The sequence below is a fragment of the Leucopleurus acutus genome, assembly GCF_964270905.1.
Source record: "Leucopleurus acutus genome assembly, chromosome: 14".
NCBI classification, from domain to species: domain Eukaryota; kingdom Metazoa; phylum Chordata; class Mammalia; order Artiodactyla; family Delphinidae; genus Leucopleurus; species Leucopleurus acutus.
The window spans coordinates 4635500-4653334 of record NC_139156.1 but is presented as its reverse complement, the minus strand read 5'-3'; the positions used below and the strand labels follow the sequence as shown (position 1 = coordinate 4653334).

The 17835-nt window shown below is 47.9% G+C and overlaps 1 protein-coding gene across 1 annotated transcript in view; it reads left to right on the top strand.

Annotated features, from left to right (window-relative positions):
• The first annotated feature begins 1960 nt into the window (after nucleotides 1-1960).
• PTPRE (protein tyrosine phosphatase receptor type E) overlaps nucleotides 1961-17835 on the top strand; it is a 96720-nt gene continuing 80845 nt past the window's right edge. The window contains exon 1 of the mRNA XM_082854103.1: nucleotides 1961-1979. The gene's annotated coding sequence lies outside the window, so the exon portion shown is untranslated. The remainder of the gene's footprint in view (nucleotides 1980-17835) is intronic.

Sequence of the window (17835 nt, the reverse complement as noted above, 5' to 3'; positions counted from 1 at the left end):
ATTTTGTGGGCCCTCCTCCAGGCAGGCAGTGCCCCACACACTAGGAATGTAAAGAAAAGGAAGATGGTCCCTGGAGGAATTACAGCTTCGCTGCGGGTGGGGGGGTGGGGGGCGGTGGAGACAAGAAAAGAAGAAACAAGCAAACCGGAGGAAACCACATTGTAGGCTGGTCTCAGCATCCCTGCTTCCTTGTTCTGGGTGACACAGGTCAAGGAGCTCACCGAGCCTCAGTCTTCTCATCCTTAAAATGGGTCTCATCTTGCCTCCTAGGACTGGCTGTGGGCTGTGGGTGAGATGCCACAGGAGCCGCCGACACACTCGACGGGCCCAATGAATCAGTAGCTTCTCTCGTTTCCGTTTTTAGAGGATGCTGCTGTTCTAGTTAAGACCAGGAGCCTTTCCAGCTGTGGCACTGCCCCGTGCAAGCTCCTCAGAGACAACCCCCTCCAGAGGGACGTGGGTCTGTCCATGGAACCAGCTTCCCCCACCCCCCATTTTTAATGTGCTTATTTCACCATTTAGCTATTCGCTCAGTATTACGGTAGCCATCTGCAGGAGGGCCGTGGGCTAAGGGAAGTGTTCACGTGATAAAGGCTGACTTCAGAGGATATTCTGGTTGCTTGATGTTTGCTCTAATTCTGCACTTTAGAGAAGCTGATGGCTGTGGTTTCATGTGAACATGCGTGAGCCCCAAGCCAATATAATCTGTGATCTGTTTGTAGAGCCCACTGTTTCATGTATTTTTGCTTTGCTTTAAAAATCACTTCAAAGTTTAATTCAAAATTATTAATCGGGCTCGTTTGGGATTTAGTCCACGGTCCTTTTACTCATTTATTTAACCACCCGTTGACTGGTTTTTTTGCCTTGTGGTTTTTAGTTGGGTTTGACTCAAGGCTGTAGCCCTGCTTCTGCCTATCGCTGGGTTTTGTTTTACATTAAAATGACTCAGCATTGGGCTTCCCTGGTTGCGCAGTGGTTGAGAGTCCGCCTGCCGAGGCAGGGGACGCGGGTTCGTGCCCCGGTCCGGGAAGATCCCACATGCCGCGGAGCGGCTGGGCCCGTGAGCCATGGCCGCCGAGCCTGCGTGTCCGTAGCCTGTGCTCCGCAACGGGAGAGGCCACAACAGTGAGAGGCCCGCGTACCGCAAAACAAACAAACAAACAAAAACATACTAAGTGAAAGCAGCTAGTCACTAAAGGCCACATACTATACAATCCCATTTATATGAAATTTCCAGAATCAGCAAATCCATGTCGGAAAATAGATTAGTGGTTGCAGGGGCCAGTGGGTGGGGAGAGGGTGGTGTGGGGGAGTCATGAGCTAAAGGGCAGGGGGTTTCCTTTGGGATGATGAAAATGTGCTACAATTAGATGGTGAGAATGGTGGCAAAACTCTGTGACGGGGCTAAATACCATTGAATTGTATACTTTAAGCAGGTGGACTTTATGGGATGTAAATTATATCTCAGTAAAGCTGTTGAAAGCCAGAAGAGCATGAAAGCTAAATGAATGGGGAACGAGCAAACTGGATTCTGACTGAGCTGGAAAACTGGGGTGAAGGCGGATGTCCTGTGTGGGTTTTAAGAGGCTGTCTGTGGGGAGCTGGGCTGAAGGGATGGCTGGGGGTGGGAGGGGACATTGTAGGTCACAGAAGGAGCCGCTAACAGATGGAGCGCCTTAGGGGCCAGAGGCTAACACTTCAGATCCAGGGCAGCTGCCAGGCTCCGCCATCAACCAGAGACCACAGGAGCATTCGGGGCAGGACACTTTTGAAAGCTGATGATGGCAGCAAAAAGAAGTTATTATTACAGAGATTAAAAGGCCTCAAGAAGACCCCAAATCCTGAGGCAAAAACGGGCACCTTCAACCAGTGCTGTAGCAAAAGCAGTGGCTAGAACGAGCATTATTTTTTTTTAAACCAGAAAACTGACCCTCTCTTTTTTTCTTTCTTTTTCAGACTATAGCCTTCGTTTTCCCTTGGTAAGTACAAAACTTTTAAAAAATTTTCTCTGATGTGTAGTTAACTAGCAAAAAAAAAATGTTTGGGCTTTCAATGTTCGAGAAGTATTATCTTCTAGAGAAAGAAGGCCATGTGGTCAGCGTGTTATATTTGAGTTTTATGCCTTCACTGGCTTGAACAGGCTCATATCACACTTCTGGTTACATCATTTTTTTTTTTTTTTTCGCGTTTAGAATCTGGCTCAGCTGCTCAGAATCCTGAAATGTATTGTTGAGAACACAGTTTCCACACGCCTGCCCCTCACTGACTTGTCCTTACTTTTGAAAGGGCCTCGCCTTATCGCGGTGGCACGCATTCGGGGACTGTTGGCGGCACAGTGGCACATAATTGCATTGATGGTAATTGCTTCTTAAATTGATCTGCTGTGGGGAAAACTGCTGAAAAGGAGTTTTTCCAGATTGCACTTTTAGTGGAAAAAAAAAAACCCAACAGTGTTGGCATTCCATAATTTTTTACCTTTTGAGGCAATATTCCATGGCCTCCAGGTCCTAGTACTTAGTAAAAGAAACACCATCGCCTTTTTTTGTGTTCGCTTAATCAACTTGATGCTGTCAAGTTTCCTAAGGAAACTGAGCGAAGACCGTCTAAGAGCTTTTGAACTGGCTGCAGCCTGTGGGCAGGGAACGCATGGTCTGCCCTGGTAGGCGCGCACCTCTGGTGAGTGAACCAGGATGTGGGCCGCTGGGACGCTGCATTTCTCAGATGAAGCACCTTATTTGAAATACCTTGACTCTGTTCAGAAGGGGTCTAAGGCTGGCGGGTGGGCTCCCCGGCCCCGGCCGGCCCCTCTCTCGGGGGCGTGCCCTTCATTTGGGCGCCATGCCCGCACGGTGGTCCCTGGTGTGACCAAGGGCATTTTGGTTGTACTGACTGTTTCTCCTTATCTCAAAAAATGCTAAATATAGTCAAAGATTTATCAAGACGGAGAAGAGGAAAACTTGCACTTCCTACCTGCTCAGCTGAGTTTGGTGTCCATGTTCTTTACCCTGGAATTATCGGATGTTGATGATTCCGCATGGCGCACTTTGCTTGGGCAAATGGTCACGGTGGGATCAAAGAGAAGGGTCATTACTGGAATAATATTACTGGGATGGAGGCTTACTTAGAGCAAGTCAGCAGTGCCTTTGCCTCAGAAGCCCAAGTGAGAGGTCTTGCTTGCTCGTGTGGGTTGGGATGGATGTTAAACCTGCTGCCATCAAAAGCAGTGGATCCTGACCACGCTGAAATTAAACATTTGAGGGCAGGCCCCGCAGACTCATCTCCTTCCGAAATACAAGGCGCAGGTTATGATGCGTTAGAAGTGTCTGACCTTTGCTTCCCTCAGCTCTCGACTTAGCACTGGCCCCTCCGCCCCCAGGTGCCATCCACCTGCTCTAGGATTTCCTGGCCATGCCTGGGTCGGCCTCACTCTCAGCTGAGTGAGCCCATGACCTGTGCTTCTAGGGGCCCCTAGCCTCCAGTGTCTCAAACCAGCCCCACGTTCAGAAGTGCATGCCCCGTCCAAAGGCAGCTGAGCCTGTGTCCGGGAGGCGACTTCTGACCTCTGGTTCTATCACAGGTGCTTGGTAGCCACCAGCTTCAGGCAGCGTCTCTTCCACCTGGTCCCATCCTTTGCCTCCTTTGCAATAGGAAAGTAAAGTTGTGCTTAGGGAGCTGTGAGTCCTTAGACTAAGAGCATTTCTGATTTCCAGAGTCTTTCTCTTCCACGTGAGGAAAGTGTGTTGGAAGCATGAACTCCCCAACCGTGGCTACCTTAGGCGCTGCCTGTGTTTGGAATTGTAGGTGTTTTAGCCTATGGCACGTTCATTGCCAAACATCTCAGAATCCTTCCAGAGCGTCAGGGTTTCAGCCAATAGAAAGGAATTTATTTTTAATTGGTGAGGTTGGAAACTTGCTTTTGAGTCAGTTAGAACTAAATAACTAGGTCACCTTGGGCAGATGGGGAGAGAGTAAATGCCCTGAGGTTGGCCACCCCAGGCCACCGTCCACACTCGGTGCAGTGGCTCCAGAGGAGTGAACATGCCAGCGTCTCAGGCGTCAGCTCTTCCTAGGATTCTTGTGACATTTAAGTGAAATAACCCAAAGTCTAAGCGTTTAGTAAAATGGTTATTGTCTACGTCATCAGAAAATGATGCAAATTGTTTCCGCTGTTTAAAGAAGGAATTTAATTGGGTAGTGATGTATTCGCTGTATTATAATGGATATTTAAAGGCATTTCCTTATCTAGAAATAATCCCTGATCTTTCATTTAACAAAAGACACTCTGTGTTAATATTTGACTTTTTTTTTTTAATTTATGTTTGGCTGCATTGGGTCTTCGTTGCTGCGCGCGGGCTTTCTCTAGTTGTGGCGAGCAGGGACTACTCTTCATTGCAGTGCGCGGGCTTCTCATTGTGGTGGCTTCTCTTGTTGTGGAGCACAGGCTCTAGGCACGTGGGCTTCAGTAGTTGTGGCACGCAGGCTCAGTAGTTGTGGCACACGGGCTTAGTTGCTCCGCGGCATGTGGGATCCTCCCGGACCAGGGCTCGAACCCGTGTCCCCTGCATTGGCAGGCAGATTCTTATCCACCGCGCCACCAGGGAAGCCCGATATTTGACTTTAAAAAAAAAAAGTCAATTTTAAACTGGAGGAAGAGGAGTCTTTTTAGTACAACCACCCATTCTCATATTTTTCTTCTTCTTTTTTTCAGTATCTAAAAATAGATTTGGGAAGTAATACTATAGTGCATATCGATCATCAGATACGACCAGAGTTCCCTCAACTGGGGAATGCCTGCAACTCTGTGGGTCTCGGTTGCATAGCGTTCAAAAAATGCAGTGGAATTTCAGAATTAAGACTGTACGGAAGACACATAATTAAGGTTTAAATATTTTCTCCAGGCTCGTTGAGGTCTTACGTTGTTGTACCAAAGCGTATCCACCAGTAAGTGAAATTAAATGACACTGCAGTTTGGCGATCTCACTTCGGTTCATGGAAATACCCAAGGAGTAAAAGAAAACCAAATTGAAGTGCTAATGTTAAATAACAGTGAATTTCATTTTAAAAGTAACTTAGAATATTCATTCACTTGTCCTCTGTAAGGATCTATGATTCCAACTCTATCAGTTTCAATGCATGTGATTTTCCTCTTCCAAGTCATTTTTTTTCTTTGGTGTTGGTCTGAACAGTCACCATGGTAGAGAGGCAAAAAATAAAGAACCTGAAGGTTTTTAAATTAACTGCAGGGGCCTTGTTCTCCCAGGGTGGGGTGAATACTTCAAGTATCCTTTCTGCCCGTCTCAGCTGGGGTTGCATTTCTGTTGGCAGAACAGGTGCTCTATGTCCTGTCCTGGTTTCTGAATCTGTAGGAAGAACAGAGAAGCATGATGGGCAGAGCACAGGAGATTTGAAAACTTTCTAAGAGATTCAATCCCCATTTCCTTCCTTTGCCACGTTCTCGGGGTTTTATTAGCATGTATGGACTGCGCGGGTTTCCTATCCAAGCAAAATGTGTTTCTCCCAACAACAAAGCAGTTATTCTCCCGCAAACTGAGAGTAGAAACTGACAGCCAGTTGGAAGAATGCCTTTGGATCTGATGGTGACAAACAGCTCAATCCCTCATTTATTTCCATTTCCATTTTCCCCCAGGAAAGTTTCAACATTCTTCCAAGAAGTACCTCCTAAAAGTGTCCAGTAAGTAATTGTTTGTCATATAGCAAAGGCATGGATGTTGAGCTGTCAGAGTTTCCATTTAGAGGAAACAGGAACATAGCTCTCCTATATAAACGCGTGTCTCATCTCTGAGCTCCCAGCAGACCCAGTTCAGAGCTGGAATTGTTCTTCTTGAAATCCTGTTCCTGCTGACAGGAAAACATGGATTCTCGCAGGCCAGGATGGTTCCCCAGCATCGTCCCCGTAGGACAAGAGGTAAAGGGAAACTGAAAGGGGAGCCTTTCTTGTCCCTTGGGATTTATGTCATGGTTTATTTTTATGTAATGTTAATTCCTAAGGTATTTAAAAATTGGGTTAAAGAATATTATCAGGACGCCTCCGTTAAATGCAACATTGGCACGCACTTGGGCTAACTTTGTGCAGCCTTGGGCAGGAAATCTGGTACTCATGCTTCAGGAAACTGTTCAATGCACCGCGGCTCGGCCAGGTGGTGCCTGGGGATGGTACAGAGGAACGGTCTGCTTCGGGGCTGCTAGGAAACCAAGTAAGGTTCACTTTTTAGGAAAACAATCCCCAACTATTGTTGGGGCCCTGGGTTGCCTGGATGACACATCAAAATCCCACCCATTTTAAGTTGGACATTTTCTATTTTTATAATCAAAACCGCCCTCTTAATTTTCCTTAGCAACTAGATTTGTGAAGTGGCATTTCAGTTAAAAGTGACTCACTGAGAAAGTGGGAGGTACCTAGGTGGCCGGGCAGCAAGCTGGTTTTCCAGGAGCTGGTGTCTGGGTTCACGAGGGCGGGGCCAGGAGTCTGGGGCCAAGGTTGTCCCGTCTGTGTAGCTGACGTTGTAGGGACAGATGGCATCGTCAGCTGCAGATCTGTGCCGACTGCCTGGCTAAAGGCAGCGTTCACACTGGGGAAAGAAGACAAGATGTTTATAAACCCGTTGGGTGTGTGACTTACAGAGAATGTTCTCAGACCCATTGGGCCACAGAGTCAGGAAAGAGTCCTGCTACCACAGGGAAGGGTCATGGACCAGCCCCCACTGGATATGGGACCTCGCCCCCAGCTGCAGTCCCATCCACGGGGGACGTCCCTTTGTGAATCGGGACATTCAGCCAGCAGGAGACTCGGTGCTTTCTGTTTCAAAATTGCCAATCGGGAGTGACTTTTTAAAGACTGCTTATTGCGATGCAGAGTTTGCTATAAACTATTTAAAATGTTGGGAAAGGAAAGGTCCCTGTGGAATTGCTGAACAAAAATGTGTCACATAATGGTTTCTCTGAGTAGCTTCTCTCCTTTTTTTGAATCGAAATGAACATAATCTAAAACCAGAACTTGGATTCGTGTTATTTCATGATGGGGACTGATGGAATTCTAACAACTTTTAAAAAATATGTTGACGGTATCCAACTGATTTCAGACAACTCTCCCAAGATTGATCTGCTCTCAGAAATGGTACAGATTTTGTGTTCAGGTCTTACCTATATGTAAATATGTTTAAAGCTACCGTGTTGCTGCTGAGAAGTTAATTCTTTTTAAAAACGTCACGTTGCTGGAGATTATGATTTGCAAAAGCAGGACTTGATCTGTTTCCTGTTTGGCCGGATAACGTCGTAAATGCCTTATGCTGAAAACCTAAATGGCATTGCTGGTAACTCACGTGCAGTTCATCGTCCTCTTTGGGCCTCATTGACACCTGGGCGCAGTCTAGGTGTGCATTCTCACCTCCGCCATAAAGATGGGGAGACAGAGACTTGAGCAGGCATGGAGGGGTGAGAGTACAGTGGGAAGGGGCTCACAGGTCCCCGTGTTCCCTGCGCTGAGCCCAGGTTCCTCGCAAACTTCAAAACCAGTCAGGTCTCATGACCACCTCCAAAGGTAAGGTGCAGACCTGCCACAAAAAAAAAAAAAACAAACCACCCAACAACGCATTTTCCATTATGGAAAATGTGATTTTTCTGTTATGAAAGTAGCAGAGCTCATTACTAGCTAAGAACATATCCTGTGGATTCTGCAAACAGTTTTCTGGTAAATAATTATATTTGGGAACACTTTTATGATCGCCTAAGTCGATCTTGGCCAGGGTTCCAAACTCTTTCCTCGTGTTATCTGCTGACCGAATCCAGTTTTCTAATCTCTTCCCACACGCTTGCCAGGCTTCCTTTCGGCGTGGCCAGGAGTCTGTCCATTCACTTGCCCAGCGTTTATCAGGTGTCTCCTGTAGGCTTCTGACTGTGCCACCAGGTCTTGAAAAATGCAGCAGGAGATCCTATAGTTCTGATATCAGGAAATATTGCCTGCAGGGTGGATATTTGAGTCCTTTCTTTAGCAGTTCTGATTGTGTGTTCTGCACAGTAGCCTAGAAAAGGGTTGGTCAGAAATCAAGTTGAGTTGTAGAAAGCTGAATGACTTGGACGTGTCCCTTCATGCCCTGAGTCACACCTTCTTTGTTTAAAACATAGAGAGCCCTGTGAGGATTTTTTAAAGGTCCCTTCATGACATAAAGTTCTGTGATCGAGGGCAATGCTTCTCTGGATTTTGAGTTAGCAGCAGAAATGCCCCTCAAGTAACCACTGCTGCGTATCCTCCGTGTTTGGGGGCTGTCACCTTCATTGCCTTCCCTTCTGAGATGAAATTTGTACATTGTGATATAAAGGTTTTATGATCTTTGCTTTGAAAAGGAAGCCACTGTGTGGGTCCTTCCTCGTCCCTTCTCTCTCTTATTTGTATCTGCCCTCCTGCTGCCCTCCAAAAGAAGCAGGAACCTGTAAAAGAGGGTTTTATTCCTGGAAAACAATATTGGAAAAGCAATCTTCTTTCTGTGATGGTGCTTACATATATGCAGGAAGTAAAAGCTGGGAATCCGTGGGTTTTGATTTTAAAACTTAAGCAGATACATTAGTTAACACAACAAAGGTCCTTTCTCCACTGTTTTGCGATCCATCCTGGCAGAGGGTTCTGGTGTATTTTACCTGAAGAACTGATGGACGGGGAAGGTGAGTTGCTTAATCTCATCAGATACCATGGAAACCCCGGTACCACTCTGCTCCCCTCTTGTGAGAGTCCTCCAAAAACAATCCCGGCTGCAAAGTGTGTGTTGCTGAGATGAAGTTGGAGGTCCCGAAAGCACACAACGTGAGCGTGATCAGGTTCAGAGGCATCACTCTTTCCAGGATCTATTTTTGGCTTCCTTCCAATGTGAAGCCAACCCGACATTCTGTTGTGCTGTTTCCCGCTGTGGGTGGATTTATTTAATTTTTCATGAGTGATTCACTACCCATGGCTGTATGTTTTCCTCCTGTGCAGCTGAGGATTAAGTCATGTTTCCTTTTAAAAATTATTTTTGATAGAATCTGAGCCATGTGGCCCTCAGAGGGTTTGAGACTAAGGGACACAGTAGTATCACTAAGACAAGGCGCTTAGCTTCCCCGGGCTCTTACAAAATGGCAGTGATGGTGTCACCCCGTGACTGGGATGTTCTCCCCCAGAGGGGACTGCGTCTTATCAAACAGCCAAAAACATCTCTCTCTATAAAAATGTTTTTGTAAGTTGTGTGATTTTTTTAAACATTTTTTTTCACGTTGCAACAAATCCATTCCACTTGGAACGCCACATGGTAGGTAGGATTCCCTAACAGAAAGCCTAGTAACAGAATCAGTTTCCATGCAGGTCCACGCTTTCCCCCCCGAGTGGCCTCTGTCTGCCTGGCTGGGTTCTAGTAACCCCCCTGTGTCCATCACCTTAAGTGACAGTAGCTCTGGACCGCAGAGCTGTTCTGCTCCCATCTCAGGCTCAGTCCTTGCCAGACTGTTTCCACTCAGCGGCATCTCAGCCCTGCTCCTTGAGATGCATGAGGAGTGAAGATCATCTGTCTTTACCATGAGGCACTCCCTCCTGGCCCGAGCACAGACCAGGGACCCTCCGGAGAAGCAGTCCAGGCGCCTGCCCTGCGCCCAGGGCTTCCAGCGTCAGATCTCCACAGTGCTGCCTGACAAGATGGGTGAGCACCAGAATGGCAAATGCAGGGACCAGAAAGGTCCGGAGGCAGCAGGAGACGGTACAAATCAGAGAAGAATAACAAAGGAAGATGAGGATGCGGTGGGAGGGCAGGTGGGCAGCTCCGTGGAGTCAGTCCAACCGAATAGCATGACCAGGAAAGGAGCAGAGGAGGGGCCGGCCTAGGGGTCAGGAGGCTCGCCGTCTCTCCCGACTGGCTGGGTGGCTTTAATCAAGTCGCCCACCTCCTAAGAGCACTGTCTCCTTAATCACCCACCTCTGGATGGCTCCGGCATTCTTTCCATCCAAGATGGGACCCCAGGAGATAGCAAAATTCTAGTACAACATTAATAGCACAAAAAGTCATCTGTGTTCTGGGTGAGGACACTGGAAAGTGCAAGAGGCCATGGCTGGGGGGTTGCTTTTCTTTAGGGACGATCTGCCTTTAACCAACATCCTAGGTTCAGGCTCAGGGCTTCCCCGAGCTGTTTCCCTGCAAAAGAGACACCCCTTCATCAGGGTGGCTGCTCCCGGGCCTGGTAAAGCTCAGGAAAACCAGCTTCGCTGAGAGCCAAACTGCAGGCCTGGAGCAGGAACCTCCGAGGCTCCATCCGTGTGTAGGTGCACCACTGTCAGACCTTCAGCTGCCACACCAGACATCCAGGTACCGCGCCAGAAATCCACACAGCATGTCGGAAATCCGAATACTGTGTGGGAAACCCAAGGACCTGCTCAGAAAATCAAGAACTGTATCTGGGCCTTTGTAATAATGGTACAAATGGGAGTCTTCATTCTCACCAGACCATGGTGAGCCCTTTCTGAAGTTCATTTTAGAGATTAAAAAATTTAACTTTTATTTCAGCTGGGCTGTAACACTCCTTATAAAAAAAAATGTGTCTGTTGTATATATCACAGTGTCCCTGGCGAATCTGAAAAAAATGTTGACATTGCCCCTAATCACAGAACCCAGTGGGCTTGACTGAGGGTGAACAGATGATCGAGGAAACGGTTCCTTGAAATTTCTACACCAGATTCTGGGAAAGTCAGAGAACCATATCAGTGGTGTCTGAGAAATCGTGGCAGTGCTCTCCAAAAATCCACAGGAAAGGGTTTCCTTCAAGGGTATGGTTAAGAGAGAATTAAATACTAATCTTGAGGAATGAAAAGTCAAATTCAGAGAATGGTCTGATGGCATAGGACTGCCTGTTCAGCTTTAGAAAATGCATATTTAAAAAAAATAAAACTTCCGTTTTCTACTTTTTCCCATGATTTATGTAATGTGTGACACTTAACGTGAAACTAATGCTTGATTGGATCCTTGCAGAGGGACAGAGAACAATGGATTTGGCCCTCATGGCTGCCTGTGACATGTAGGGGCGTGTCAGCTCCTGGAGGACAGCAAATGTCCTAATTCAAATCCCCAGGGGTGGCCTGGCACCTAGCAGACCTCCGCATACAGTGGATGAATGAGTAAATGAATGAATGGACTGAGGGAGAGTGGGGAGCGAGGCAGTTAGCAGAAAGAAAACTGCACTTTGCCTTCTCCGCAGCGCCTGGGGCGGCACTTAGCAAGACCAGGGCCACCTACAGAAGATGCCAGATTGCTTGTTCAAAAAGCAGGAAAAAAGCTTTCTCCTTTCTTCTGTGGTCTCTCTCTGGACCTGCCAGAGTGTTTTATACCTTCCACTTAATGTCATGCTCCCTGGGGGTATGGGGATTCTCTCAGGCAGTAGAGACCCTCAGAGATGCCTGGCACCTGCCCTGGAACTTGGCAGGTGGCGTTTGCGTATCAGGGGCCAAAAATGGACCTTTAGGAACCAGTCCTGGGAAGCGGGCAGAAGGTGTGAGTCGAGGCCCCAAGCCCCTGGCAGGATGCAGAATTGTTCGTCAGACTTCACTTGCCAAACACAAATTCAGAGATAAAATTCTTCCAAGTTCAAGAAAGTGTCTGCAGCGTTAAGCCCCAGGCCGTGAACCCCTTCTGAGTCTCTGGTCTCAGACCCTGAAGCAGGCTCTGGTGTGAGAAATGGTGGTCAGAGCACTGGAATGTCCCCCCGGGGCATTTTGCGATAAAGGATTTCACCTCCCCCCCCCCCCCCCCCCCCCCCCCCCCGGGAACATGATCTATTTCCAGCTAGATCTTTACTTCTCCCTGCTTCCATCATTAGTTTCTGGAAAGGTCTCCCCCCCGCCCCCCGCCACCGCCAGCGCTGCCAGCCCTCCGTATCCGACCCCCAATCCCAGGTGACTTTCTGCCACCCTGTTTCGATTTCTTTATATTGTTGTGGAAATGCTCACTACTCTTTGGAACGGCCATATTCACCCACTCTCTCCCCTTCTAGAACGTAGGCCCTGTGAGGACAGGGATCTTGTCCCTCTGTCCCTGCACACAGGTGCTGGCACGTGAATGAATGAATACGCTTTAATACTCCTGACACTGCTTTAGCTCCATTTTGGAGCAAGAGGGATATAAATAAACAAATGAAGGCAATTAACACCCCCAAGATTTCCAGTAAATCCCCCAGGATTTCTTCTGTCTAACACCAGACTGGCTTCAGTGATTTCTTTCACAGGTGAGGCTGAGCTGGTATTGTTTTCTCTTGTGCCTGCATGGCAGGTGTCAAATGGGCATGCTGGTACTTCTGGCCCACTTTTTGCCTGAACTCGGGGGAAAGCAGTGTTCCAGGTGTGCACTGGTCCCCAAACCAGGCCAGAACTACATGTTTCAGTTCCATTTGGGGTCTTTTTTTTTTTTTTTTTTTGCGGTACGCGGGCCTCTCACTGCTGTGGCCTCTCCCGTTGCGGAGCACAGGCTCCGGACACGCAGGCCCAGTGGCCATGGCTCACGGGCACAGCCGCTCCGCGGCATGTGGAATCTTCCTGGACCGGGGCACGAACCCGTGTCCCCTGCATCGGCAGGTGGACTCTCAACCACTGCGCCACCAGGGAAGCCCTCCATTTGGGTTTTTAATGGCAGTTCTCTTACCAACCCCTGCACTCATTTTAGGCAGATTCCTAAGAGCTAAGGGGTATGCTTTCCAATTAAAGCCACCTGCACGCCTTGAAATTCCTTGTCTTGAAAGGGATATGTTTTAGGTCAATTAATTAAAGGTGTAGTCTAACATGAGGACCTGTTATCCACCAAAGGTTTTATACACCAAGAAGAATGACCGAGGTTCAAGCCCCGCACAGCACAGGGCTGAGCGGTGGGGAGTGACAGCTGGACCCAGCTCTCAGAGCAGCCCCAGGACCCAGGGGGAGAGGCGGGCGGGGCTAGGCACCTGGATTCGGAGAGCTCTCACTGCCTGGGACCCCTAATTATCACCTTCCTACACCAAGCTGCTGGTCGCAGCCTTACCCTCCCACCAGTCCTGGGGGAATAGGTGACATGGGTAACTGAAGAAAATACAAGGAAATTAGGTGAACAAGACCTGAATGTGCAAAATAAGTCATGGTAGCCTGAACTGCCCCTGCGGTGTGGAGTAGGATAGGATCCGGAATTAACAGAGTTATTTGTAATGAGGTGGATGGACCTAGAGTCTGTCATACAGAGTGAAGAAAGTCAGAAAGAGAAAAACAAATACCGTATGCTGACACAGATATATGGAATTTAAGGGAAAAAAATGTCATGAAGAACCTAGGGTAAGACAGAAATAAAGACACAGACCTACTAGAGAATGGACTCGAGGATATGGGGAGGGGGAAGGGTAAGATGTGACAAAGCGCGAGAGAGGCATGGACATATATACACTACCAAATGTAAGGTAGATAGCTAGTGGGAAGAAGCTGCATAGCAGAGGGAGATCAGCTCGGTGCTTTGTGACCACCTAGAGGGGTGGGATAGGGAGGGTGGGAGGGAGGGAGACGCAAGAGGGAAGAGATATGGGAACATATGTGTATGTATAACTGATTCACTTTGTTATAAAGCAGAAACTAACACACCATTGTAAAGCAATTATACTCCAATAAAGAGGTAAAAAAAATAAAATAAAAAAACAAAACAAAAGAAAACCCAGTGTGTTTTGTGTTATCCCTCAGGGGGGTTGGTCAGAACCCCCTGAATTTTAGGCAGGTAAGCTTTTAGCACTTTTGCAGCCCACTGTCATAGAAGGAGTTACATTCAGAAGCCGAGTCTCACCACATCGCTGTATTTTTAGAGTGAGAGCGCCATCCCCTCCACGACCCACAGCCCTCATGAGCCCCGCAGCCTGGACCTCGGACTCGGCTGTGACATCCCGGAAGTTCCTGGCTGCAGGGGCCTTCCTCCTTGCTGCCTGGGCTTCAGACACGTTGAGTAAGAGGCAAAGCACACCATCTCTCCAGGGAAATGGATGGAGCAAAATCCAGGAAAACAAAAACAAGGGAACTGCCTGTAGCCGAGTGGGTTGGTATATCTCATGAGTAGACTTGGCGCCTCTCAAAATCTCCTTATCCTCAGAACTCAGAGCACCTTAAGCCAGGAGCCATGCTTGGGCTTCTCCTCTCTGAGAAGGATGACTTCGGATCTGTGTGGCTGGGGGTTGAATACTGGGGTCATCCTGGCTCCTGGGAAAGGCTGCGGAGAGTTCTCTGCTCTGATGGAAGGTGGTACCACGGGATCGGTGCTGAGGGCAGACTGATTCTTCCTGGTGTGTAAAACCTATGGTTGATAACAGGCTCTCATCTCTGACTGCATCTTCAGTTGACTGATTTAAACATATCCCTTTTCAAGGCACGGGGTTTCAAGGCCGGTAGGCGGCTTTGCTTGGTGGGCATAGCCCTTGAATCTTGAAATACGTCGGAACTGAATGGAGCTATTTTTCTCCCTCTGAAGCAGAGGAGGTTAGGTCCTGGTGGTCCCTCTCCAGGAGGAGAGGGTGCAGCCCGGGGGCTTGCCAGAATGTGGGTGTCGCAGCCCGGAGGCCAAGTTCAGGGTGTCGCAGCCCGGAGGCCAAGTTCAATCACCAGGGGCTGCCTGACAACCAGTGAGTCCTGTGCTTTGTAGGGCCTCCATGTGAAGGACTTAGGTCCCAGAGGCCCCTAAATTCTCGGGGTCTGTGGATCCGGAATAGCACCACAGAACTACTGGTACTCAGCTGATGGCCCAGATCCTGGAGGCAGGGTTTGGAACCGGACGGTACCCAAGGCTTCTGTAGTTTCATAGATAGCTCCATGCAATAGATTGTTATAAACACCTATGAAATCCCCTGTTTTCCAATGATGCTGCAGTATTTGATTAATTCTTCTGGATGGCATCACAGGATGACCGAAGCAAGCACTGCTTGGAGTTGTGGTGAATTTGCCGAGCATGAGAGGAAAATTGTCAGGTCAGGAGCTTAATCATTTTTAACTTGTCTCATTTGGCATTCTGTCCGTGTTTACACTCAGGCTACACAAGCACACACACTGGGAAAAAAAAAAAATCCCAGACCACCTTGAACGAAATGGTTTTGACCTCTATTTCTAAAATGTGTGTTAGCATGCAACAGGGAGCTTTCTCTGAGGGTTCAGCAAGCAATCTCCTCCACCTGCTTCTGTCTTAGCTGCCAACCTTGGGTATTAGAGTGCCAGGTTTCTCTGGGAAAATTCATGTCATGGACATCTTGTTGCCAGGAAGCGCACCATTCACTTTTCATCTCAAGATGATGTAAAGTCTCACATGTTATTCCCAGCGTGGATGCGGAGCAGTGAATGATGTCTAATTGTGTGGAAGGGGGAGAGCTCCTCTAAGAAGCTCCTCTAAGAAGCATGGTGTCGGAAGCTTCCATCGCTCCGCAACATTGTAACTTAACTTCTGTTTCACCAAAGGCAGTTAATTGGGCTGAAGGCTCTCGTGCATATGATGGTAGAGAGAGGGGCATATCTTCAACCTGCCCTGATAAAAACATTGCTTCTGCCGTAGAAAATAACCCCCTAGGAGAAGACTGGGGATGGGGGCAGGCTGCATGCTGCATACCAGGGGGTGGCATGTGGAGGGAGATAGTGGTTCCCCCATTTCTCCTGCATTATACTAACTTTAGATAAAGTCTGTTCAAATTGCTCAGGATTCTAACCATACAAACTCCAGCTTAAGGATTTTTTTTTTTTTCAGAACATCAGCACTGGAGGCTTCCCCAGGTTTTATAACTGTGGTGCCTCAATACGGAAGCCAAGTCAGTGGGTCCCCCTCCATTCAGCACACCCCCCAGCTCTCAGCGGCCACCTCTGCCTCATTTCGTGTCCAAGCTGAGCTCAGGAAGACCCTTCTTTCCCCTGAAGGAGGAGTCAGAGAGGTGCAGAGATGGCTCAGACCACACACACCCAGGCTGTGCACTCACAAACCCAGGCTGATGCGCCCTGGCTGCCGGGAATCACTCTGAATGTTACAGCCCTCCTCCCTCCCTCCCTCCCTCCCTCCCTCCTTTCTTCTCTTCTCCCTCCCTCCCTTCCTTCCTTCCTCCCTTTCTTTCTTTCTTTCCCAGTGCACAGTGAAAAAGGCACACAAAGCAGAAAAAAAGCACGAAGGGTCTTAAAATATAAAGCTTGTTCCTTTCTTCCACAGCCTCTCTCGACTTGCCCTGGTGGTGTTTTTTTGCTATTTTTTAAATTAATTTTTTATTGAAGTTTAGTTGATTTACAGTGTGTTAAGTTCTGATGTACAAAGTGATTTAGTTATACATATATACACATTCTTTTTTTTTAAACATCTTTATTGGAGTATAATTGCTTTACACTGTTAGTGTCTGCTGTATAACAAAGTGAATCAGCTATACGCATACATATATCCCCATATCTCCTCCCTCTTGCGTCTCCCTCCCTCCCACCCTCCCTATCCCACCCCTCTAGGTGGACACAAAGCACTGAGCTGATCTCCCTGTGCTATGCGGCTACTTCCCACTAGCTAGCTATTTTACATTTGGTAGCGTATACATATATATACATTCTTTTTAAATATTCCTTTCCATTATGGTTCATCATAGTATATTGAATATAGTTCCCCGTGCTATACAGTAGGACCTTGCTGTTTATCCATTTTATTTTATTTATTTATTTATTTTGGGCTGTGTTGAGTCTTCGTTGCTGCGCGCGGGCTTTCTCTAGTTGCGGCGAGCAGGGGCTACTCTTTGCTGCGGTGCGCGGGCTTCTCACTGCGGTGGCTTCTCTTGTTGCGGAGCACGGGCTCTAGAGAGCAGGCTCAGTAGTTGTGGCTCACGGGCTTAGCTGCTCCGCGGCATGTGGGATGTTCTCGGATTGGCAGGAGGATTCTTAACCACTGCGCCACCAGGGAAGTCCCTATCCATTTTATATGTAATAGTTTGCATCTGTTAATCCCAAACTCCCACGCCGTCCCTTCCCCACCTCCTCCCCCTCATTTCTTTATGACGTGGGAGTTGTGAGAAGTGTGTCTATTCATCGCTGCAGCCTCAGTTTCTTAGGCCCCCACGGCATTCTTTCCTACGTGGAGAGAGTTCTCTTTCTGTCCCTAAAACGACAAGCTTCTCAGCTTTGAGCCTGGCCAATCTTAGTGTCATGGCAAAAACAGAAATGGAAAAAGGCAAAAGAAAACAAACACCAAACAAATAGAGTGTCGGAAGGAAAAAAGACCAGAGTGCACAGGTAACATGAGTTCAACTCAGGTTAACTTAATGAATTGGGGCCAAACTTAGATTTGGCATTTTCCTTGAAGTTTGGCTTTGGTAAATGACCTACCTGCCTTTTCCAAAACGTGACCTCTGAAATCCAGTCCCGGTGATTTGGTTTCTCCCCTTTCGATGAACACTGTGGTGTCAGGAGTCCAAGCCGGCTCTCCAGACCCTTTGCAGTAGGAGGTAAGGACAGCCGGCTGCTCACCCTGAGCGTCCAGATAAATTTTGTGTTTGCTCAGAAGGAAACGTGGTGAAGTCCGTGTGCTCCAAAGGAAGGCTCCCACCTGCCATTTTCCTGGCGATCTCCCATTTCCCTCCTCTGCTTTGGGGCTGTCACGCGGTGGACACCCCTCTCACAATCTGGAGTCAGGGCTAGAGCCTCAGAGAACCAGCATCTTTGAGTTCAAAGTGAGTTCCGCACTTGAACGGTTCATGCTCAGGAAATCAGGGCTTAAAGACTGAAAAGTCAAATCAGTAGTTTCATTTATTTAAGCTTCACAGGTTAGAGACCTCAGGAATTAATAAATAAGTACATGGACATGTATTAGTGTGCAG